This window comes from Herpailurus yagouaroundi, unplaced genomic scaffold (genome assembly GCF_014898765.1).
Source record: "Herpailurus yagouaroundi ecotype Mexico unplaced genomic scaffold, PumYag 28, whole genome shotgun sequence".
In the NCBI taxonomy this organism is placed as follows: Eukaryota; Metazoa; Chordata; class Mammalia; order Carnivora; family Felidae; genus Herpailurus; species Herpailurus yagouaroundi.
The window spans coordinates 140,745,057-140,770,085 of NW_024412376.1; the positions used below are offsets into that span (position 1 = coordinate 140,745,057).

The following is a 25,029-nucleotide window of genomic DNA, read 5'->3' on the forward strand; positions in this document are numbered from 1 at the left end:
AAGCCTTATGGAAAAATCAATTAGCATTCATTAAAAGCCGAGTTAACATTACAAAATTTGTGGGATAGCTGATTGAAGAATCTGCCACATGAAGAGCACAAAGAAGGAAGCAGAGGATTTTCTCCATCAAAAACCAATGTAACATGGGGGCATAAATATGACAAGAAGAGGGTAAAAACATAAAGAACTGTAAGGATGCAAAGGTAAAGAAAATATATTATGGAGCCAGCAATTTTGAAATCTAGAAATAAGGGAGATATATGAAATTCTAAATTATTATGTAACAGAAAATTTCAAAAAAAATTTTAATGTTTTTTTTTTTTAATTTTTGAGAGAGAGAGAGAGAGAGAGAGAAAGAGAGAGAGAGAGACTGTAAGCAGGGGAGGGGCAGAGAGTGGGAGACACAGAATCCGAAGCAGGCTCCAGGCTCCAAACTGTCAGCACAGAGCCGGATGCAGGGCACGAACCCACAAACTGTGAGATCGTGACCTGAGCTGACGTCGGACATTTAACCAACTGAGCCACCCAGGTGCCCCTCAAAATGTTTTTTAATACTAAAACTCAATCTCATCTCTAAAATTATCCTGAACAGCGTACAGGTGTAAATAAATTTTATTAAACAATAAGAAAGTAGGTAAATTAAGTTGTCATCAGAGCTTTTGGTTGTCAATTTTTTTCTGAGCCTACAAAGAAATAGCTAGGATGATTATTTTGTTTCTCATGAAAATGGGAAATTGGGGGGTACCTGAGTGGCTCAGTTGGTTGAGCGTTCGACTTCAGCTCATGTCATGATCTTGCAGTTTACGGGTTGGAGTCTTACATCTGGCTTGCTGCTGTCAGCACAGAGCCAACTTTGGATCCTCTATTCTCCTCTCCCTTCCCCTCCCCCCGCTGGGCTTGCTCTTTCTTTCTCAAAAATAAATAAACATTAAAAAAATTAAAAATGGAAAGTTGGTTAAAACTATTAATTATTGAGAATGCGTATGTATCAACCATCTTAGGCTGCCGTAACAAAATACCATAGACTGAGTGGCTTAAACTCAAGCATTTACTTCTCACAGTTCTGCAGGCTGGAAAATCAAGATCAAGGTGCTGGTAAATTTGGTTTCTGATGAGAGTGCTCTTCCTAGTGTATAGACAGCAGCTTTCTTGCTACATCTCCACATGGCAAAGAGAGTGAGCTCTGGCGTCTCTTCTTTTTACAAGGGCACCAGCCCTATTGGATTAGGGTCCCACTTTATGACCTCATTTAAACCCTTCCTCATAGATATTTTATGATTCCAAATATAGACAAATTCAGGGGGTATTTCTTTAACATATGAATTTTGAAGGGACACAATTCAATTCACCGCAACACAGAAATGTGCAATTGGTTCAGGTGCCTGGATGTCATGTGCCTCATGCTTTCTTCTTCCAGGTTTGCCATTAAGTCTTTTGGTACATGAGAAACACCGGAAGCATTTCATTTCACTTGAAAAACAAGCTATCGAAAGCAAGAATATGCAGGAGAAAAACCAAGCTTGCCAGTTCAATTGTTTTCAACCTGATTTTAAAATCTGTCAATGTTTATTTTTCAATATGAAAGAGAAAATAAGACAGCCAAAAAACATTATTTTCTATTTTATCCTAAAGGGAATGGTGAAAGTAGATCATCATGCTTCATGGTGAGATAAGAGCATGGTCTAATACGGCCCAGATAATAAAACATTCTGGTGGCAGCAGAACCTATGGAAATGCTGCTTCAGTATCATAATATAAAATAAAATGACTTTGCCCGTAAATGGAATATCTAATCTTGTTTAACATAGACAAAATTTGACCCAAACTAGTCAGACAATTTTAAATAAAGCAAGCCATACCACTCGTAAAAAGGTTCTCTGGGATCACCTTAGCTCAGAGAAAAAAAAAAAATTAATGCACGCAGAAATCTAGAGGACATACCTATTTGAATATGCAGGGGAGAAATTTAAATTATTCACCAATTCCAACCGACTCACCACATCTTCTCTGGATTAATTTAAGTTTCAAATATGTCCATCCCAGTTTCTACTCTAGCTCTCTTAAAACCAGTTGTCAAAATAGCTGTCGGAGTGATCTATTAAAAATGGAAATCAGGTCACATGCCTCTTCTGCGCTAACCTTTCCAGTGACTTCTCATAAAATGCAAACTGTTGAACCTGATTTGTAAAACCCTACATGAACTGGTGTCTGCCTATTTCCATGTGCTCATGTCTTGTCATTCTTCCTTACCCACTATGCTCAGAAGGCCACACTGGACTTAGTGTCCTTGAATTCATCAAACTCATTTGGATTACACTCTTGGCTCAAGGACATTTGCAATGGATTTCCCATTAAAAAGAAAGAAAAAAGTCTCCTTTCTTCTTTCTGTCTTTAACTGATGACTTATCAGGCACATCTCAGCATAAATGTCATCTTTCATAGAGGCATTTCCTGACCACCAAATCTGAAGTATCAATTAGACATCTTTATGCGATTGTACTATCTTAATTATCTGTGTAGAGGTTAGCACTTTCAGAAGGGTTATTTGTGTATTTATTATCTGTACTTGTCCACTTTGCTGTGGTAACAAACAATCTCAAATAATAATTGCTTGTAATAAACGTTATTTTTCCACATCGTATTACATGTATGCTGCTGGAGGCTACAGTTACGTTCCACATTTAGTCTCTGTGCCAGTCTACGTTTAGGGTATAGGTTTGTTTCACAAGTTATTACATTCCAGGCCTTAAATTAAAATCATTCTTCTTGTGCAAATATATGTATTCCTGTAACAGGAGAGACTTGTGACATTTAAAACTTCGGCTTGGACATGCTGCATACCATGTCTCCTCACATTCCATTGTCCAGAACAAGTCATGAGCAAGACCAAAATCAATGAGATTAGAGTATACGTGTATTATATATTTTTTTGTTCCTCTCATGAGGGTGAGGGACAAGTCTCATGACAACAACTGGGAATGTATAATCCTCTTAAAAGGAAGAAAAGAATGAAAAAGTACAAACAATAATACAATCTACAATATAATGTTTTAGCCACTTGAACAGGGCCTTTTTTCTCTTGGTCATTGCTCTAATTCCTAAACCCAGCAGTATCTGACATCCATATTTGTTTAATAAATACACATCTGGGTAATAAATTATGAGTGAATACATGAATAGTCATGTATTTCCATCATCCTGTGGTCCATCAACGCTTCATTCCATTGCCAGTTGGCTAGGAATCTATTCGTGGTTTCACATTCTGCCTCATTGATAGAGAATCTTTTCCCCCATCTAGAAGGTGAAAATGAGTATCAGGAGCAGATTCTAGGATAAAGACATCAGCTAACCTTGTTGTCATTTTATTGTACTTTAAATGACAACTACAATGTGTTAAGCCATTATATATAGATGGGCATTAAAAATCTACTCTCTATTTTTTCCCCCATTAACTGGACAATTAGGATGACATTGACAGTCATGAATTACTAAGTTCTTACCATACGTCAGTCACTGTGCTAAGCAATTTTCATATGTTGTCTTTCATGTTGCCTTTATAACAATTGTTTGAGATGTATTATTCCCATTTGAAAGAAAAGTAAACCAAGTAAGCTAATTGTACACAACTGATAATATGAAACAGGGCTGGGATTTAAACACAGATCTGATTAACTGAAAAAACCCATCTTCACTAATATTAACTACTTACCCCTAGGAAAAACTTAGTTTACGAAGCAAAAAGTAAAGGATATATTTTGCAAAGATGCTAATTATTTTTAAACAAAGAAAATAATGACTATCTAACATTGACAAGAATTAAGAATTCATTTCTAACATTTCCCTGTCATAGACAGCTGGACTTATTCATGAATATAGGCCCTGCTTATATAATTATGCTTAAAAACTACCCTGGGCCAACCAAGTTATAATCTATCATTTGTCAGGTCTTATGGCTTCAAGAAAACCTAACTGCCTCTGAATTATACATATTTAATTAGCTGTAAATTTAAGAACCAAACACACACACACACACACACAATAAAGCAAGAAGAAACTAAAGAAGAAAAAGATGAATACAAAGTATCCCAAAGAAATTTTCAAATATCACTTCAACATAGCAAAAACAAGGAAAAAATATGAATGTTTTTATTTGCTGCCTGGAAATAGGATGTAGTCTGGCTCAAAAATGATTTACTATTTAGCTTGGGTAAAAATGAAAATCAATTTCTTTAGATAAGTTGTAAAAGAGTTTATATCGTAAACCAGAATGTCCTCAAATTTTTATTTTACACGTTTGAACAGAGACAGGCACACAACTTTTCTTGTGATTTCTAGGTGGCTTAGCTGTATTAAATTAAATTCCTGATTTCTCATTTCAGCAAGTTCTTTGTAATGTGAATTAATAGGAAAAGCAAAGAGTTCCTCCTAAATCTTCTCTCTTGTGTTGAAATTCATATTGAAAGCAAAAGTTTTGCTGTCTAGATTAATGCGGGTCTCCTGAGAAGAAATCATGGATATACGAGTTACTGGGCTTGTGATTAGTAATGGGAGTGGACCACTTTTGTTTGAACTATTAGATATCCAAGTAAAAAATATTCTGATTCCGTCCAAGGGAAAGAATTCCATGGTGCAGGTGTGTGTGTGTGTGTGTGTGTGTGTGTGTGTGTGTGTGCTTCCTGTTGTATATTGCTTTGTAATGATTTCAAATCTAATGGTTTATGACATTAGGCAAGTTGTTTTGGTCTAAGGGTGAATTTTAGAGGCCGTGTCAGGATGATATCAACAGAATTGTTATGGCACCGGGTGCTTATCAGTAGGAACATGTAGTTACTATGCTGTAGTGGGCATTTAAAGGTTAAACATTAAGAATTTCTGAGGACTTGCTGACAGTATTCAGTCAGAGTGAGGCTACATTTTGCTGATTTAAATAGCTCTCGGAAGCGCTTGAGACACTTGCGCTTGCTGTGGCCAGTTTACTTTTGGTGGACAGTGGTGTGAAACTGTGCAGCAGTCTCAGGAAGAGAAGGGATATCTGTTCCTGCCTCGGTGAGGCTACACGTTGTAGAGAGGGGTGCAATCTGTATCATGGCCTCCGGAACAAGAACGTGTAGAGCGAGCCACCTTGCCTGCCATCACCCGTGCCATTGTTCACTAGTGACACACCCTAGCAGCTAGGGACCTAAGCACCAGCAGCTGATACTCAGCTTTTCTTTTTTTTAATATCTATTTATTTATTTTGAGGAGAGAGAGAGAGCGAGAGAGAGAGAGAGAGAGAGCACATGACTGTGAGATCATGACCTGAGCAGAAATCAAGAGTCTGATGCTTAATTGACTGAGCTACCCAGGTGCCCCTATTTATTGGCTTATTAAGAGACTTTATCCTGTATGCTGTTGGCTTGTAAAACATTATAAATTATAATTCCCACAGTGAACCTGGCAAAGACACATCTCAGTCTTGAGTCTAATTTACCCTGAACAAAACACCCCCTTTATACTTCAGAAGTAACAATCACATGGTAATTTTCTGCTGATCTGGATGTTTAAGAATTTCATCTCAATTTTTCAACTATTTTTTATTTGCCTATGTTTGTAAGCAAATTGGCACAAAATTCTTCCAAAAAATGTTAGTATGCATCTTTTAAAAGTAATTTTTTTTTTCTAAATTGGGCTTTAGTCACGTATACATGGACAACTATTAAGAACGGGAGAAGAGGAAAACATTTTTAAGTCCCTGTTATAGACTGGGTGCTTTTGCATATTCTACATCATTTAATCTTCAAAAAAAATCCTCATGGGTAGGTATTTTTAGCTTCATTTTTTGCAGATGAAGAAAACGAGGCTCAAAGAAGTGGTGCTATGGGAATACAATAACACTAGTCTAATCAAGTCTCCGCATTTCCTCTTGATGAGTATTTTGATGGCCTTAGGAGAAATGAGTTGGTAACTTGCTTTTAGCCCTTGCTCCAAATCATCCGTGCCATAGCAACACAGCTTACTACAAGGTGATCATAGATAGCAAAATTGTGTCTGTTTGATTTCCTAACCCCCCGAGATGATAGTGAAAATATTTTAGCTTCCTTTTAAGAAAAAAAATATGGTTTATAAGTATGACAAGAAACAAATGAGTAAGTAATAGTTATCTCAGAGTATTTAAATCAATTGGAAATACGTTAGATTTTTGGAGAATATGTAACAGCAGTAACAGAAATGTGCATCAGCTCTTAAGAGCATTTACCTGTTTATAGCAGTCTTAGTAGAAGGTAATGCTTGGGTTAAAATAAGATATTGAGCAAGACTTTGAAGTCCTATGAAGCCAGGCATGCCAAGGCCCTGGCATGTAAATGTGCTGTGGGCAGAAGCAAGGAAGAGACTGCTTATCAGAAGGATCTTTTCACTTATGAAAACAAAGTAAGACATTCTATTCTTCTATCTCCAGAAATGCAGTATGTGGGAAAGCTACAAATGTTTTTGTTTTTGTTTTTCAGTTTTCCCAGGCCTTCCAAATAATAGCAGCCTTAGTGATATCCCATTAAAATTGGGCTTTTGGGTTTTTAAGCACGGGCTATTCCTATACAACGAGCAATTGTTCTAACACAAAAGAGGGGCATGTTGGGATCTTAGGATTGTCGTATAGGCAAATATCATGCAAAATATATTAATCTGGTAAGACTAGCTAGACTCATATTCCAAAGTTCAATGTCAATATGAGAGGAATAGCCTCATGCTATACTGTTCGGGACTCAAAGACCTTTGATGACAATCATTTGAAAAATACTCAACTTATTTTCCATAACTTAGTTCATTTGCCTCTTTTTTGAAGTACATGCAGTTTTGTTTCTACTGAAGTTCACTTTCAATACCACTTTCATTCATTCATTCACTGGGGACTTGTGAACTGTGACGGGAAAGTTCTTAGTTTAGTAATAAGTAAATTAATTAAAATATAAATGTATGTGCTATAAGCGCAGATGAGAGACAGAAATCATATGCTCTCTGAGTGTAGAAAGAGAAAGCATTGCCAAAGTGGGTGATTAAGAATGGCAACAGCAAGAACGTGGTATTTAGACTGAAATAAAAAGAGGTAAGATTTATACATGTAAAGCTGGCAGCTGAGGATCATGGAATAGTGATATCCAATTAACAAATGAGAGAGAGAGGAAGAGAGAGAAAACCAAGGAGAGGCTCAAGATCATACATGTTAAGAGGGTAGGAATAAGAAAAAAAGAATTTGCAAAAGAGAAATAAAGGAATAGTAAAATGGCAATATTTATTGTCAGTTGAACTGACGTTTTAAAGAGAAAGTTTGAAGGGAAAGGTGATACGAATTGTAATTACTAGAGTGAAATGAAGAGAAATCTGGCAAGTTAAGGATGAAGAAAGCCTTTGACGTCCATTGATCAATGGAAATTGAGAAAACAGCTTTAGTGAAGTGGAAGAAGAAAGAAACCTTACCGCAAGAGGTTCAGAATACGTCCACGGTGAACCTGTAGAGTCAATAAATAAAGGTTTCACCTTTGAAAAATGTGGCCATGAAGTGAAGGATTGGTATAAGGCGGAAGCTTTAGACTAATAACTTGAGTGGTAGTAAAAGTATGGATTGAAGAGACTATGTTTTTTTGAGTTGAGAAGACGCGTGAAAAAATTAGTCTTTGTTGAGTAGGGAACCACTACGGTGGGATACATAAAGATAGATTATATAAGAAAACAACAACAACAACAACAACAGCAACATTTAAAGTCCAAGGAAAAGCTTGGTTTTCCTGTAGTGGGAAAAGTTTTTCAGGTGAGAGAGAGATTAAAAACACTGCTGTAAAGTAGTGATGAGGCAGCTAATATTTTCCTAAGAACTTCTAATTTTATATATTGGCTAATTTTGTAACTTTCCCGGAGAATAGAAGGTCACGTGACGAACACGGAGGCACCAGGTGCCTGCTGCGATGGATCTGAGGGACAGCACATCGACTTGAAGGAAAAAGACAGGTGTTACTAAGCAGGGATTTCTATAGCAGAGCTGTTCTGAATGATGCAAAGGTACAAAATAGACCAATTGAGGAATGCTATAAAATGAGGAAAATCGCACCGCTGAGATGGTTGAGAAATCAAGATACAGCCTGTTGTCAATAAGGGTTGTCAGAGTGGCTGAGGATGATGAAATGGAAGTGGTAAAAAGGAACCTGTGAGTCGGGTGACAAAATCCTTTTTAAAAAAATGTTAGAGTGTGTCCTTAAATAGCTGATTCATAAAGTTTGGTGTGCTTTATAATCATTCTAGGAAATATTTAAACATCGGGCCATACCCTTGCAGATTAAAAGTTATCAGGTTTCAGGGACAACTTGACCACTTATATTTTGATAGTCTCTTCCAATATTTAGTAGTCTAAATATTGAGATCATTATCTTAAATACATATATATATATACACACATATATACATATATGCATAGAATAAATGATGAGGAAAGAAATGTTGAAAAAAGTGCAAATAATAGACAAAAAGTTAAAGTTTGTAGAAAGATTCCCAATGCTTTTCTTTTCATTTTTTTAATTTTTTTTGTTTTTTTATTGTTTTATTATTATTTTTTTTATTTTTAGAAAGAGAGACAGAGAGTGAGCAGGTGAGGCACAGAGAGAGAGGGAGACACAGAATCTGAAGCAGGCTCCAGGCTCCAAGGTGTCAGAACAGAGTCCAACACGGGGCTCGAATCATGAACCGTGAGATCGTGACCTGAGCCGAAGTCAGAAGTTCAACCGAATGAACCACCAAGGCGCCCCTTCAATTTGAGCAATTCTAAATGCATATCTCATCAAGTCAAAAATGCGCCTGATAGGTGCCTAGTATGTGCTCAGAAGGCACCAAATGCTGTAGAATGGAAGTAGTGATTTATAATCCTTTCCCTCAGAAAGGTGAAGATGTCGTGAATATTTAAGTGAACAAAATTAAAAGAATAGAAGACCCAGGTAATGGGGACACTGGCCACTGATTTCTGAAGTCTCACTCATGTGATTCTGGACACAGTGTGCTCTGAATTCTCTTAAAACACATAAAACCAATGCTGTGTAGTTCTTTGGAGTGGTCCAATTAACTTAACATGTAGGTTCTTTCAAATTGGAAAATCATTCTAGGAGGACTAATTGACATACCTCTTAACATCCTAATAAATAGAGACCTTACCTAAATTTTAACATCTACAATTTTAGGATATTGCTTAACTACATATAATGATATGTAAAATGCTCGAAAGATGTCTTTAGGGACGCCTGGGTGGCTCAGTCAGTTAAGCACCCAACTCTTGGTTTTGGCTCAGGTCATGGTCTCACAGTTGGTGAGATCAGCACATCTGTGCTGACAGTGCAGAGCCTGCTTGGGATTCTCTTTTTCCTTCTCTCTCTGCCCCTCCCCTGCCCACTCTCTGTCCTTCTCAAAATAAATAAGTAAACTTAAAAAATTGTTTTAAAAGAATATATTTATTTATGCATAGGAAAGAGAAATTAAAAGATGGGAAATAAGTCTGATGTGTTAAAAACTTCAGTGATGCCTCTTAACCATTTTTGCTATACTATCTAGGCACTTTTACCTTTATGATCTGATTCCTCCATTAACAAATATTTAAAATTATATTTTACTATGATACTGGTATAAAGACAATATTATATATTAAAATATTTTCTTTGACTTAAAATTTCAGTTTCTTTGGATCTTAAAAGAATTTAGAGGGACTCCTGGGTGGCTCAGTCAGTTGACCCTCTGACTCCTGTTAGGTCATGATCTCTCGGTTTGTGGGTTCAAGCCCCACGTTGGGCTCTATGCTGACAGTGCAGAGACTGCCTGGGATTCTCTCCCTCCATCTCTCTCTGCCCCTCCCCCACTTGCGTTGTCTCTCTCAAAAGTAAATAATCTTAATTTTTTAATGTTTATTTATTTTTGAGAGAAAGAGACAGAGTGTGAGTGGGGCAGGGGCAGAGGGAGAGGGAGATACAAAATCCGAAGCAGGCTCCAGGCTCTGAGCTGTCAGCACAGATCCCGATGCAAAGATCCCGATGCAAAGATCCCGATGTGGGACTCGAACCCACAAACTGTGAGATCATGACCTGGCTGAAGTCAGATGCTTAACCAACTGAGCCATCCAGGTGCTCCCCCCTCCCCAGGGCTTCTTAAAAGCAAGGAAAGGGAAAAGTTTCTGAAGGGCCATGCAGCATCCTAAAATATGGCCTCATCCTTACATTTGGAGTAGCCCTGTATGGGTGTGATAGCTGAGGTTTCCATCACCTGTATATAGTTCATTAAATCTCACTGCAAATTAAATTTCTCAGGGGCAGGGGTTGAATATTACTTATTATTATTTCAATTCTTAGAAAATTGCAGACTATCAACAAACATTAGTTTAGGGGAACTGCAGCCACCCATAGTGACTTCAACCAGACGTTGTTTGTGAATTGTGATTATTAGAGGAGTTAGGTCACTTATTGCTGCATTTAAAAGCAAAATCCTAAATTTTATTTTAGTAAGAGAATTCCTATTCAAAGTCACTACTGATTTCTTGTAATAAGGAAAGCAAAGCAATGGATGATGAATGTTTTTTGTATCTGTAAAATATCTAGAAGAGTCTGTTAGTTCACACCTTTAAAAAGAACATCCACTCAGGGTTCTTAAAATTATTTTTAATGTTTATTTTCGAGAGAGAGAGAGACAAAGCGTGAACAGAGGAGGGGCAGAGAGAGAGGGAGACACAGAATCCAAAGCAGGATCCAGGCCCTGAGCTGTTAGCATAGAGACCAAGGCAGGGCTCAAATACATGGACCTTGAGATCATGACCTGAGCCGGAATTGGACGCTTAACCAGCTGAGCCACCCAGGTGTCCCTATCTATTAATGGTTCTTGAATAACTTACTCAATATTAGTAAAATACCTCAAGTTGAGATATTATTATGAGGCTTTTGCTTAAATAAAGGTTGCTTCATGAAGAAGGAATGGATGTTTCTGAGTGAGATTTTGTAATAAATGATTGTTTTTGTAGGTTGAGCAGAAAAGAGGAGATATGCTGAACATTTTAGGATGTGGCAAAGCCCTGACTCTCAGATCTCAGAAGAAGCTGCTGGCAGTAGGTAAGGAGAGGGATGGGAGGGAGCAGGTATCAGAGTGAAAGTTCTAGGGACAGGAATGGACACTTAACTTTAAGAAGCAGTGATGTCTGGCCTCCAATTTTGTAACTTTCTTTCGATGTTGTAAATTCCCTACATAGTATATGTATATATTTCCTCAAGTAGTTTTGAGTTACCAATGTCTTAGGGAATAAAGGAAAAGGTTGTGTCCATTTTCACAGGTAAAGGATGGACAAAATAACCACAAAAGCATGGCTGGATATAAAGGAAATGACTAGAAATAATGAAGAACCATTTGAGACAAAAATTCAGAGGAAGATGTGACAAGTAACCATTAAGACATATAAGCACTCCCTAGGGGTTCTCAGAATTATTCTGCGGGAAGGATCCTGATGTCACAGACTGGGACTTTATTTAATTTAGATATTAAGGGAAACGGTATGCAGAAACTTTGGGATGTGGAATCGCATTATTTAAATGCTACCTGAAATTACCACATAGACAATTTACAGAAATTCAAACACTGTAAATATCAAAATGAAGAAATCCAAGCACTACATGTAGTAAGCCAAACACAGTTCTAATGTGGAGGTTCATCTGACATTTTACTCATCCTCTATTTTTATTTTCCCCCAGTGGGTGACTTCCTAGAGACTATCTTCTATGACATGACATCTCTCTTCTCACACTGATTGCCCTCCTGTGGCAGAATCCCTACAAGGGTACCATCAGAAGAGTTTTAGAATTTCAGTGTAGTGACCAAAACAGATTAAAATATACATTAAAAAACACACTTCTATTTTAAACATTTCTTAATTGGGATAATGTGCTTCTGTGGCAAGCTACTAAAGTATACTTACTGTGTAATACAATGACTAATTAATCCTGAAAAATGTGTTAGGATGTAATTGTGAAGTTTTAGCAACTTAAATAAGCTTCTCAGATAACTTGTTCTAATGGGGGAAATATCCCAGGAGAAGATACTGTTAGCCATTAGGTGATAGGATTACATAGTTAAAATCATCTACTTATGTAGCTATGATTCTATCAACCTTTGTGTCTGCATGTATGTACGTGAATGGTCAAGCTAAATTATTTGGATTTTTACCCAAATAATTTACCGTTCAAAAATGGCATGCAGTGACTATTTGTAATTTTGCCAATACTGATGTTATTAAAAACACTAGAAACACTTGGAAAGTTATGCACTTTTTTCTATTTATATTTCAACCTACACCCATGAATATATATATATGGGTATATATATAATTTTAAAAGTTTTTTCTCAAAAAAGTAAAAATGGACCTACCCTATGACACAGCAATAGCACTGCTAGGAATTTACCCAAGGGATATAGGAGTGCTGATGCATAGGGGCACTTGTACCCCAATGTTTACAGCAGCACTCTCAACAATAGCCAAATTATGGAAAGAGCCTAAATGTCCATCAACTGACGAATGGATAAAGAAATTGTGGTTTATATACACAATGGAGTGCTACGTGGCAATGAGAAAGAATGAAATATGGCCTTTTGTAGCAACGTGGATGGAACTGGAGAGTGTTATGCTAAGTGAAATAAGTCATACAGAGACAGATACCATATGTTTTCACTCTTATGTGGATCCTGAGAAACTTAACAGAAGACCATGGGGGAGGGGAAGGGGAAAAAAAAGATAAGAGGGAGCCAAACTATAAGAGACTCTTAAAAACTGAGAACAAACTGAGGGTTGATGGGGGTGGGAGGGAGGGGAAAGTGGGTAATGGGCATTGAGGAGGGCACCTGTCGGGATGAGCACTGGGTGTTGTATGGAAACCAATTTGACAATAAATTTCATATTTAAAAATAAATAAATAAATAAATAAATAAATAAATAAATAAATAAATAGTTTTTCTTTCTAGAATTTCTGTATGGGATATAGCCTTCCTGTGCTATTTTCTTTGTGTTATTTTATTTTATTTTATTTTATTTTATTTTATTTTATTTTACATTTTTAGAGAGAGAGAGTGGGAGAAAGTTGCAGGGGATGAAAGAGAGAAGGGAGAGAGAAAGAGAGAATCTTAAGCAGGCTCCACGCTCAGTGTGGTGCCTGATACAGGGCTACATCCCACGACCCTGGGATCATGATCTGAGCTGAAATCAAGAATTGGATGCTCAACAGACTGACCCAGCCAGGCGTCCCACCCTGTGCCATTTTCTAAACTCTGGAGACTCATTTGGATTTGTCTCACCTGTCTGACATTACTGTGACTCCAGCATCTATTCAGCCTTCTCCCCATCCTCCCCCCACCCACATAGGGCAAAGTTGTTTTTTTTTTTTTTTTTTACATTTGTTGTTTCTTTTTTTTAAAATTTTTTTTTTCAACGTTTATTTATTTTTGGGACAGAGAGAGACAGAGCATGAACGGGGGAGGAGCAGAGAGAGAGGGAGACACAGAATCGGAAACAGGCTCCAAGCTCTGAGCCATCAGCCCAGAGCCCGACGCGGGGCTCGAAGGACCGCGAGATCGTGACCTGGCTGAAGTCGGACGCTTAACCGACTGTGCCACCCAGGCGCCCCAACATTTGTTGTTTCTTAAATGTTTCTTTATTTTTGAGAGAGAGAGACAGAGCACGAAGGGGGCAGAGAGAGAGAGAGAGGGAGGCACAGAATCTGAAGCAGGCTCCAGGCTCTGAGCTGTTAGCACAGAGCCTGATGCAGGGCTCAAACTCACAGACTGTGAGATCATGACCTGAGTCAAATTCGAATGCTTAACTGAGCCACCCAGATGCCCCAAAAGCTGTATTTTTTTTTTTATTTTAGGCTAATTTTTAAAAAGTAGAAATATAACTAAGGAGGGAACTAAGCAACATCAAGAAATTAAAATACACTAATGCTGCTTTGTATACATGCTCAATTTTTTATGACTGGACTCAAATGACTGGCCCTACAGAATTTTGTTTTAATGTGATCAATCATCTATTGTTAAATTTGTAATATTTCTCTCTATTTTGGCATCCAGTTACCATGAGTTACCCTTTGGATTCCTCAAATTCAGTTTTACTCATCAAATTTTGCTTGCCCTAGTGTGTTAATCCTTTAGTGCTTATTGATGTTACACTGATACAACAATCAAGTAATAAACTTATAACTTCTCCTGAATTTAATTGGGTATTTCAAAATACAATTGAGTCACATACACCTACATTGTTCATTTATTCATTTAAGAATTAATTCAAATGTACTAATTTAATGCCTATTGTGTGCCAAAATTTGCATTGTATTTAAGGGCACCAAAACCAAATTCCTCTACTCTACATAATGGGAACTTCAAGAATGCAGTCATGAAATCCCAGTTAGAGTGTATAAATAGAGAGCTGTCTTTTCATCTCCTTGTCTCCGTTTTGCACCAAGATACTAAGATTTTATATTCTGACCACCTGAACTATAACTTTCATAGTATATTGTCAACACTAAAAGTCACCTGCTGGTCTACGTGCCTTCTGTGGAAATATAATATTGAGGTTTCCTGTTGGGCAAAGATATTTTTATATATTATGTATCTAGGTAGTTATATTTGTAGCCCCTCTGCCTGATTCTTGTAGCCCTTTGACTAATTCATTTAAGACACAAAATGCTAAAATTGCATTCTTTGTGGGACATAAAATGCCTACTCCAGACTCATAATCAGAACAGATCCAGCAGACTTCTAAAAATGATATGAAGTATATTTGGATGAAATTACTGCCTCCATGGCACATCGTTATGACAATATGTTTGTGGGGTTTTGTTTTCTGTTTTTTCCTACCTTTAGTTTTTGGATTCATCTATGACAACAATAAGCCTAAACAACAAACTTCTTAATAACCACTAAGGAACTAAATAACTAGATCCATATCTCTGACAATGTGGTCTTGTACCTACAAAATTTATACACACATATGGATTCAGGGAAGATAATTTTATTCAATATTGTTCCCATAAAATACCCAGAATTCCATCACTAGGCATTTATTAACTCTATTTTTAAATTGATAAAAATGTGTAATCGTTTTGGCCAGTAACCTCTCTCACCTGTGTCATGTGAATGCCAACTTGAAAGAAGCATAAGAAAGCATTTTATTGGGGACTCTGAAAAAGATGGTACATTATAACCTACTAAAAAAGAAAGCACCAAAATAATTCTCTGAACTTTTTTTATTATAAGGGAAATATTGTGATGACATGTGAATTATTTCTAATGCTTGTTTATATATACATGTGGAAATGAGAAGGGAGAAATTTGGAAATTAATCTGTTTGGGTTTTTTTTTAGGTAGCTAATTCTAATTTCATCTTCAAAATGTACTTTGGAACATGATTCAATTTGTTTATCTGCAGGAATAAGTTAACTAGCTAGCTATATCTATACCACATCTCATATTTCTACTTTATTTTGTTTTCCCCATTTAAAAGTGGCACAATTATTTTAGAAAAAAATACTAAAAAAATTTAACAAGAGAACTTTGATAAAGTTCTACTGAGAAGAAAACATGAACTTTGCCAGTGATAATTTCACTGCAGTCCTTTATCTGTTCATTTTTATGCAGTTTAAGATAACCACATACATCTATATTTTTATGTTCAGATAATTTTCCCTCCAATAATGTAAGCTACTAGCTTATAAAAATAATTTTGATGGCAATATACCCTATTACATGAGAAAAATATAATTTACTTAATATCCAAATCATAATGGGGTTTCATATGTAAACTATCTCAGAGATGAGTAAATTATTTAATGATTAAACCCACTGTTTTAATTATGAATATGTTAATATAAGACATGTACTCAAAATAAAAAAAATATGAATTCCTCAGGTAAGTATTTGAACCTAAATCTCCAATGAAAGCCAAAAAAAAAAGATATTTAGAAATAATGTATTTTATATGCTTTAATCCAATCAGGTAATAATTGTGTTAACTAACACTATAGGTATTAGAATATTGTTATAAATTAATATCCAAACAAATCGTTGGTTTAGTGTAGTATATACAACATGTCTCTGTAATGGGGTTAACCAAAACAAAGATCCAAAAGTTCTAGCCACTTTGATTGGGCACATGAAGTTGAAATAATAGAACTTTACCTCACTGTGCTTCAATCACTTTCGGTTAAATAGGCATAACAGTAATGATGCTTGCTGTCAACACCTCACCCCCCACCAGCACCAAAAAAAAAAAAAAAAAAAATACATAGAGATTTTGCCCTACATGCAAGCTACCTGGTTTTGTTTGGTCATTTTTTTCGTGGATCCTGGTAGAAAACACGAGTGTCCTGTGTTAAAGTCAAAGTCTGCTTCATTACTCATAGCAATAGCTGGATTATTAACACTTTTGTGCTGGTTCTCTGAGCCCTAATTCCCACAGAACTATGCAAAGATGGCTTGATGACACTTGTCCAGTGTCTTGTATTATGAAAGAGGACCGTGCTTTTAGGTAATTTGAATCTTTTATAAGCATTTGCTTCTTTTGCCCTGGAAGGAGATGCTATTTTTATTATCCTGGACAGTAAGCGTACCCATCTCATGCTCTGGAGGAAAGCACTATATCTTTCAAAGCTACACTCCTCAAATATCCTTGAAAGTTAATTCAGAACGAAGGACAGTGCATTCCTTTAAGATAAGCACAAAAATAATGGACCCATAGAACACTACCTCTCAATGTTCACCTAGTAGGTTTTCGATGTATATATTCACACATTCATGTATGTGTGTATATACAGTCATTTTTATATTTCATGTATATAAAGCATACAGTGACCTATTACCATTTATTATTATCCAATTCAGCATTCTCTGATTTTCTCTGTAGTACAAAGCATTCTAAAAGGTGTTGAACATAAAATATCAAAAGTTCATTCAAAGAGGGACACCTGGGTGGCTCAGTCGGTTAAGCGTCTGACTGCAGCTCAGGTCACGATCTCCTGGTTTGTGAGTTCGAGCCCCGCGGCAGGCTCTGGGTTGACAGCTCGGAGCCTGGAGCCTGCTTCAGATTCTGTATCTCCTTCTCTCTCTGCCCCATCCCCCATTTGTGCTCTGTCTCTCTCTATCAAAAATAAATAAATGTAAAAAAAAAAAATTAAAGTTCATTCAAAGAAATTGCATACACAGGCTTTAGACAAATAACTACATAAACAGTTTTGAGTATATATTTTCAAAGGTAATGACCTAGGCTATGGTGGCCTATGGAAACCACTTATTTAATTTTAGATCTGAAACATGAGTGGAGCTAGGCAGCTGGCTTTGGGAACAGAGAACATTCTTAGCATAGAGATCAAAAGTTTCTAAAATGGAAAAGAACATGGCAGTCTCGAGAAATAAAAGCAAACAGATATGGCTTGCATATAGAAACCTGGAAAAAAGAGGTGGAGTATGAGGCAGGAGAATGGATTAGTCCACATCAGGCGAAAACTTTTTGGTCATGCTAGTATTTTGGTATTGCTTCTATGGGCAATGTAGTGGTATCAGCAAAATAAGGCATATTTCTCCTACCATGTCAAACAATCAAGACTGCAACTCAGATTTATTCACTCAATCACTATTCTTCATTCTGTACAGAAACCTGAGTGCAGAACAAACCCTGACTGCTTCGCTCCTTGGTAGATTCAACCAAGTTGAAGTAATTGTGTTCTCTATGGGTAATGTAAAAGCAATATTCAGACAAGTTTAAATCCAAGAAAATCAGAGAGAAGGAAGAAACTACAAAGTGTTGATTATTTCCGGGGCGCCTGGGTGGCTCAGTGGTTAAGCGTCCGACTTCGCTCAGGTCATGATCTCGCGGTCCGTGAGTTCGAGCCCCGCGTCGGGCCCCGTGCTGACAGCTCGGAGCCTGTAGCCTGTTTCAGATTCTGTGTCTCCCTCTCTCTGACCCTCCCCAGTTCATGCTCTGTCTCTCTCTGTCTCTCTCTGTCTCAAAAATCAATAAACGTTAAAAAAAAAATTAAAAAAAAAAAGTGTTGATTATTTCCTGGGATTACATATGAATTTTGTCATTAAAAGAAAAAAAATGAATGTGGGGAGCCTGGGTGGCTCAGTCCCTTGAATGTCTGACTTTGGATCAGATCACGATCTCTCAGTTGACAAGTTCAAGCCCCGTGTTGGGCTCTGTGCTTCAGCTCAGAGCCTGGAGCTTGCTTTGGATTCTGTATCTCCCTCACTCTCTTCCCCCCCTCCCCACCCCTGGTCATGCTCTGTCTCTCTCTGTCTCAAAAATAAACACTAAAAAAATTTTTTTTTTTAAATGGATGTTACAAAGTTTTCTATGTGGAGTTAGTAAATTTTTGCAGAAATAAGGACAAAGGCTCTGTTTTGGTGAAATACACACATGAGGAAAATGAGTTTTATCAACTACGTTGTTCTTTCTAACCTCAAATTGAGAAATTAAAGGGCTATATAAATTGCAAACAGCCTGTCCGAGCAAGTTCAGCATTGAATTAGGGCTTTGAAACATTTGCTGCCTGGAGTAGGCTGTTTTGAACTTGTTTCAAAGTCTCTGGAGGCCGAGGAAATTTTATTATGTAAATTTAGGCCCACAGAATCTAAGTCCTTCCATACCCTCATTACTCTAGAGTAAGGGGGTGTAGAAGACGAATATATGCTTTTAATAAGCAGATAGATGTACTATAATCTTAATAGAGAGAATGAAGATCATATGTAATCTCACTGAGGTGAAATTTGGGCTTTTTCATATACCGTAAGTTACTTTAAGAGCAGAGAGATTAGGTTATCATTATCTAAATTCACAGAAACGTGATTTTAAAAACATTATTCATACTTGATCTCTTCCCTCAGCTATAGTACATATCTCATGAATACTAGCCAGCTATTTTCTATAGACTTCTGCTACCTTAACCAAGACTGTTGTGATGATTACAAAAAGATAAGAGATAACTAGAAACCCATGATGAAATTTTAAAATATTGAGAATACGTTGTGGCTAAAATCTTCCCAAACAAAGAATTTGGCGGTGTCAATACTGTTAGAAAAATATACAACAAGAAAACTGTTCGATGCAAAATGTTAAATAATAAAAGTGGAGAAAAGCAGCCCGCTAGCCATATTGTAACAAAATGAAGCTGATAATTAAAACAAAACAAAACAAAACAGAACTTTCCAGAGTTTACTCATGTTGGAGATCTTGTATCCATATCCATGCTGCCTATGATCTCAGGAAATTCTCTGCAAAACGAGAAACTTTACAACATGTAGGTACAATATCCAGAACTAGGGGCATCTGGGTGGCTCAGTTGGTTAAGCATCCAACGTTAGATTGTGCTCAGGTCATAATCCCAGGGTAATAGGATCGAGCACCATGGTAGGCTCAACACTGAGCATGGAGCCTGTTCAAGATTCTCTCTCTCTATGGGGCGCCTGGGTGGCTCAGTTAAGTATCTGATGCTTGGCTTTGGCTCAGGTTGTCATCTCATGGGTCCTGAGTTCAAGCCATGTGTCAGGCTCTGTGATGACAGCAGGGATCCTGCTTGGGATCCACTCTCCCTCTCTCTGCACCTCCCCTGCTCATTCTCCCTCTCTCCCAAAACAAATAAATAAACTTAAAAAAAATTTCCTGAACCACATCCTACGGTTTACATGCTAACATTTTTATAGTATTGCAGAATATAATGTTGCAAAAACCAATCTTATGACAATTGACATGTCAATAAGTCAGATACATATAATTGGTCTATAAAAGTACTAACAAAGAATTATAATTATTCATTCATTAGATAGTTATAGAGTTCTACTATTCTGCTCAGCTCTAGAGGTATACAAAAAATAAATGTCATGAAGTCTACCTTCAAAAAAGTTGTTAATAGGAAGGTAACATGCATAAACAAATAACCATGAAATCTAAATGAGAAAATGGCTATGTTTGGGATACTTCACTCACTTTTGTTAGTACTATGTCCTACATCAGGGCAGAAATCAGAATCATTCTTACTAGCACATAATTAAGGTATATTTTTAAGATAAGGCTGATTAATGTTACCAGGCTATAACTTCACATGCATCAAAAATATCAATTATCTTCTCGTTTTATTTGAGCCCTTTCAAATGATATTGTAACATGTTGCACTATACTTCCCATCTCTTCTATCCAGTTAGAGGAAACTATATAAAGTGTCTCTAACCCTTTCCAAAGTTCCATTTTCAGTCATTATTTCCACTGTAGTAAGCAGATTTTTAAGATAGCCCCCAAGATTAGTGGCCCCTTGTATACTTCCTTTCCTTTGGGTATGTGCAGAATCTGTGCCTATGATGAAATATCATTCCTGTGATTTAGTTATTTACTAGTCTGTTGACTTTAAGTCATTTAAAAGAGAGATGATCTGGATGGGCCAGACTTAATCAGGTAAGCCCTTTTGAAAAAAGACTGGGTCCTTTCTGAAGTCAGACATTTCCAAAGTTTGAGAGGGGCCATCAAAGGGGTTATAGCACAAAGAACTGCAAGCAGCTTCCAGATGCTGAAGGTGGCCCCGGGCCAATAGTTAGCAAGTCAACCCAGGCTCTAGGCCTATAATTAAAGAAGCTAAAATTTTCCAACAGCTAAGTGAGCTTAAAAAAGTACCTGGACCTCTAAAAAGAAATACGGACCAACTGAAAACCTGACTGCAGCTTTGTGAGACCCAGAGCAGAGAGTCTGTCCAGGCTTCTGCCCGATAAAAATGGTGAAATAATAAAGATTGCTTCAATTTGCTGAGATTGTGGTCATTTGTTATATAGCTGTGTAAACAACAAAACATGTTCCCTGCCCTAAAATCAAAAGGCGAAGCCACAGTTTGGCCCCTATTCCTAAAGCAGCTCCTTCAAACTGCCGGAAACTAGACCTTCTTAGCTCATCTCTCCCTTGATGATCCCTTTGTCAGTGTCCCCAAGCTGATTTTGTTTGTTCTTCAGACCAATGTTCCTGAAGATCTCAGTTGAGACGCTAAGTGTTAACCACTCTCTCTAAAGGCCACAAATGTCCTAATTTGCCCCACATTTTGATGGTCTTCAAGAGCTTTCTCCCTCGAGCATCAGTCAAGCTCTTCCCAGGAGGCTATGTGGCTCCCATAACATGGCAGCTGAGACTTATTATCACTGCCAGGTCTTCATGGCAGCAAGGCGTCTATTTGTATTTTTGTATTTTTGCTGTGCTCCTTCCATGTTGCTTGTGATTGTATAGCCCTCTTTAAACTTGCTGTGTAGTTTCATCTCTAACGTTTTGAGAGTCACTCACTTAAGTATTGATCTCTCACCATACATTATTAATGATTTTATTTGTTGTTCTATGTTCTTTTTTTTTAAATTAAAAAAAAAATTCATGTTTATTTATTTTTGAGACAGAGAGAGACAGAGCATGAGCTGAGGATGGTAGATAGAGAGCAGGAGACACAGAAACCAAAGCAGGCTCTAGGCTCTGAGCTGTCAGCATAGAGCTCGATGCGGGGCTCAAACTCACAAACTAAGAGATCATGACCCGAGCTGAAGTCGGACACCCAACCAATTGAGCCACGCAGGCGCCCCTGTTCTATGTTCTTTTTATTGCTACTGTTTTTTTGCTGCACTAGTGACAAATCCAGGCCTACATTTTCTCTTTACAGAATCTTAATTTAGGAAGCAGAACTTAAGGAACTGAGAGTACGAAACAAGAGGAAGGAGAAGACGTAGAAAAAAATTCCAATCTTTCACTTATTTCTCATCAAATATTTTATTTTTTTTTAAAAAAAATTTTTTTTCAACGTTTATTTATTTTTGGGACAGAGAGAGACAGAGCATGAACAGGGGAGGGGCAGAGAGAGAGGGAGACAAAGAATCGGAAGCAGGCTCCAGGCTCTGAGCCATCAGCCCAGAGCCTGACGCGGGGCTCGAACTCACGGACCGCGAGATCGTGACCTGGCTGAAGTCGGACGCTTAACCAACTGCACCACCCAGGCGCTCCTCTCATCAAATATTTTAAAAGGTCTAATCCAAGCTCCTTCCAAAAAACAGAGTCCTTTTTTCTAAGGACATCCTCCCCCCAGCCAGCCACAGTGGGTTCTCCAAAGCCAGGACTCTACTCCAACTATGTGATTCTTACCCAAGTGCCTCCTTCTCTTCTCCCTCAGGTATCTCACAGCTTTTGTTGAGAAGTCTAGATCTTGCTAGGTCTTTTTCTTCTTAAGACCAGTCTTTCCAGTCTTATCTCTTTCTGTTCACTTTTAGGCAGAATTCTGTGTCCCAGAATTACAGCAATCTGATATTTTTCTCAAAAGGAGAGTGGGGCGCGTATGCAGAGAGATTTCTTTGGCAAAACGGTGATGTGTTTTTGCTTGTTTGTTTCTACCCATAGAGGAGTACAGATTGTTAATAAACTACTCAGGTTTTCTTTTAACTCTCCCGTCTGGGTAAATTGACTTAAAAATTCAAATTTGACATTTACAAATGTAGATTTAAAAACAAATGTCAAAAAAAAAAAAAAACAGTATGTAGCTCGAAGGATTCAGGTTTTGAGTCAATGTCTCTGATACGTTCTTCAACACGGTGGGGCTGTCAGTAATGTTTTCATTCAGAAAGTGAGCAAAGTATTTCCCTTTGAATTAGATTTTCACACTGTAATGCTTAGAAACATGAATATATGGACTGTGCCCTCTAGGATATTGGTTGAGAGCCAGTTTCCAGGAGGGACCACAGAGGAATTCTGGATTGTTATTACATGCTTATTTAAGTAACCCGATTTACCACGGGTTTCTCCAGAAGTCTGAAACTACCAGAGACCTCCCTAACCTGACTTCAGTGGTGAGGTTTTAGTTTGTATTCTCCATGACATTATGTTGATAGGACCAACCGGAGCTTAGAATCTATAGAAGAGAGGAAAAGAAAGAAGATGTCCCCAGAACTTATGTACAGCATGGTGATGATAATTACCATATTTGAAAGTTGTTAAGAGGGTCTATCTTAAAAGTGCATACCATACACACAAAAAAGTGCCTATGTGGGTTGACAAATCTGTTAACCAAACTGATTATGATAGTCATTTTGCAACTGACACATAAATCAGTATGTTGTACACTTTAAACTTCTACAATATTATATGTCAGTTATATCTCAGGAAAGCTGGGAACAAAACAAAACAAAACAAAACAATAGCATGCAGAATGTTAATCAGCACAAATGGGAAGGATTTACTTTTTTCTTATTGTCTTCTAAAGTGTTTAACTAGTGAAAACAGATATCAGATTCTGCATTTATAATAAAATACATGTTCGTAGATAGGAGGAAATATAACACCCATGATATTGGTCAAAGAAGAAAAGAAAAAGAAAATGAAATACCAAAAAGATTGGTCTAATTGTATACAAGGCAATCTAAATATTTTAAATGATGTTTTGTCGTGTTTAAGGCATTGACATTTATACATACAGGTACATGCATATATGTGTTTTTAATGTGTGACCTATACATATATGTATACATATTTTATGTGTGTGTGATATTGCTCTGTCTATGCAAATTACACACAGGATGGCAAGATACTGTTTACAAAACAAGTAAGCCTGCTGGGTTTAATCACCACAAACAATAAGTCTCTCTGAACCTGCTGCTAGCATTGGGTGTCCTTTATTAGTGGATATATCAAGACCCCTTGGAATTTTTAAAATCCACTGCTGCTGCTTTCCTTACAAGTGTTGTTACAGCAGTATTCTGACTTGACCTACATTCTCCAGATTCCTTTAATATTGTGAAGTTCCCTTTCTTACTACTAAAAAAATGCATCTGGGCAATGGAGTTGGTAGATTAGCAATTGCTTTTTCTTCCTAGGACTATGGCCAAATCCATGTTTTCCTTAAGCATCCCATTCTGGGCAACACCTCTATGTCTGGGTGAAATAAATCTGCTAGCCTGCATTTCTCCTCAATTAGGTAGCTACATCCCACAAAGTGACCCGCTACTGGCTAGTGCACTGGGACACTCTAATCTTCTCCCTTCACCAGAAACCATAACTTTCCTCAGGACTGATAGACTTTCAAAGAAAGTATATTTGCGTATGTGACAGAGACAGTGAGGGGACAGGTCTTTCACTCCTTGTATACAAACAAACTAGTCTGTGCAAAATGTATCAGTCAGAATGTTTATTTATGAATTCCAATCTCACTTTTCTCATAGTTCAAATTTATTGTTTTTAATAGACTTATGATTTTATTTCTTGTGCAGTGATAGTACAGTGGCAACGATTGGTGTGTGTGGTTGTGTGTGTGCGTGTGTGTGTGTGTGTGTGTGTGTGTGTGTGTCTGAAATAAAACTCTTTCATTCACTATTCAGTGTTTTCAACATTGCCCACAAATCAAAAGCAACCTGTGTTTGCAGCAGTAATCACTATTTCTAGAATCTGGCTCTGTTTGTGTGACTGCCTCTTCCTTTTGGGCTCTATCCAGTTCTTTCGTTAAAAAGTCTTCTTGTTTGGATTATCCTTCCATAAATAGATATACTTGCATCCTGTTTCCTAACCTACAGATGTCTAATTTTTACTCAGTAGTGAGTCTCTTAAGAAGTCTTTTTCTTTCTTCCTGTCTTTAGCTGTTCCATTTCAGATCACTACAACCAAGAACCCTCAAATCAGATAGTTGCCAGGTCTCTGTAAAGAGGCAGCCAAGAATATGAAGAGCAAATTAGTAGCCAGAAAAACCTGGATATATTTTCACTGCCGGATATTTCTCCGACTTGGGAAAGTTACTTTTATCAACTTGCCTCATTGATCTCATTCATAAAGTAGGCACGGTGAATGCCTATCTTGTTTCAATTATGACATTATGAAAAGAAAATACATAATAAAAAGTTATAAATGGGAAGCATAATACAGCTAGAAAAAAGCTAGACAGTAGTAGAAGGCAAAGACCTTAGAATTATAGTCAGAAGACCTATGGAGAATTTGGAGCCCATTCTCTAGAGGTC

At 37.3% G+C, this 25,029-nt stretch overlaps 1 long non-coding RNA gene across 1 annotated transcript in view; it reads left to right on the forward strand.

Moving 5' to 3' along the window:
- The window catches only part of LOC121033158 (uncharacterized), a 50,260-nt gene that overhangs the window by 24,727 nt on the left and 504 nt on the right, over positions 1-25,029 (forward strand). The window contains exon 2 of the long non-coding RNA XR_005791738.1: positions 11,015-11,102. This is a non-coding gene — a long non-coding RNA (uncharacterized LOC121033158). The remainder of the gene's footprint in view (positions 1-11,014; positions 11,103-25,029) is intronic.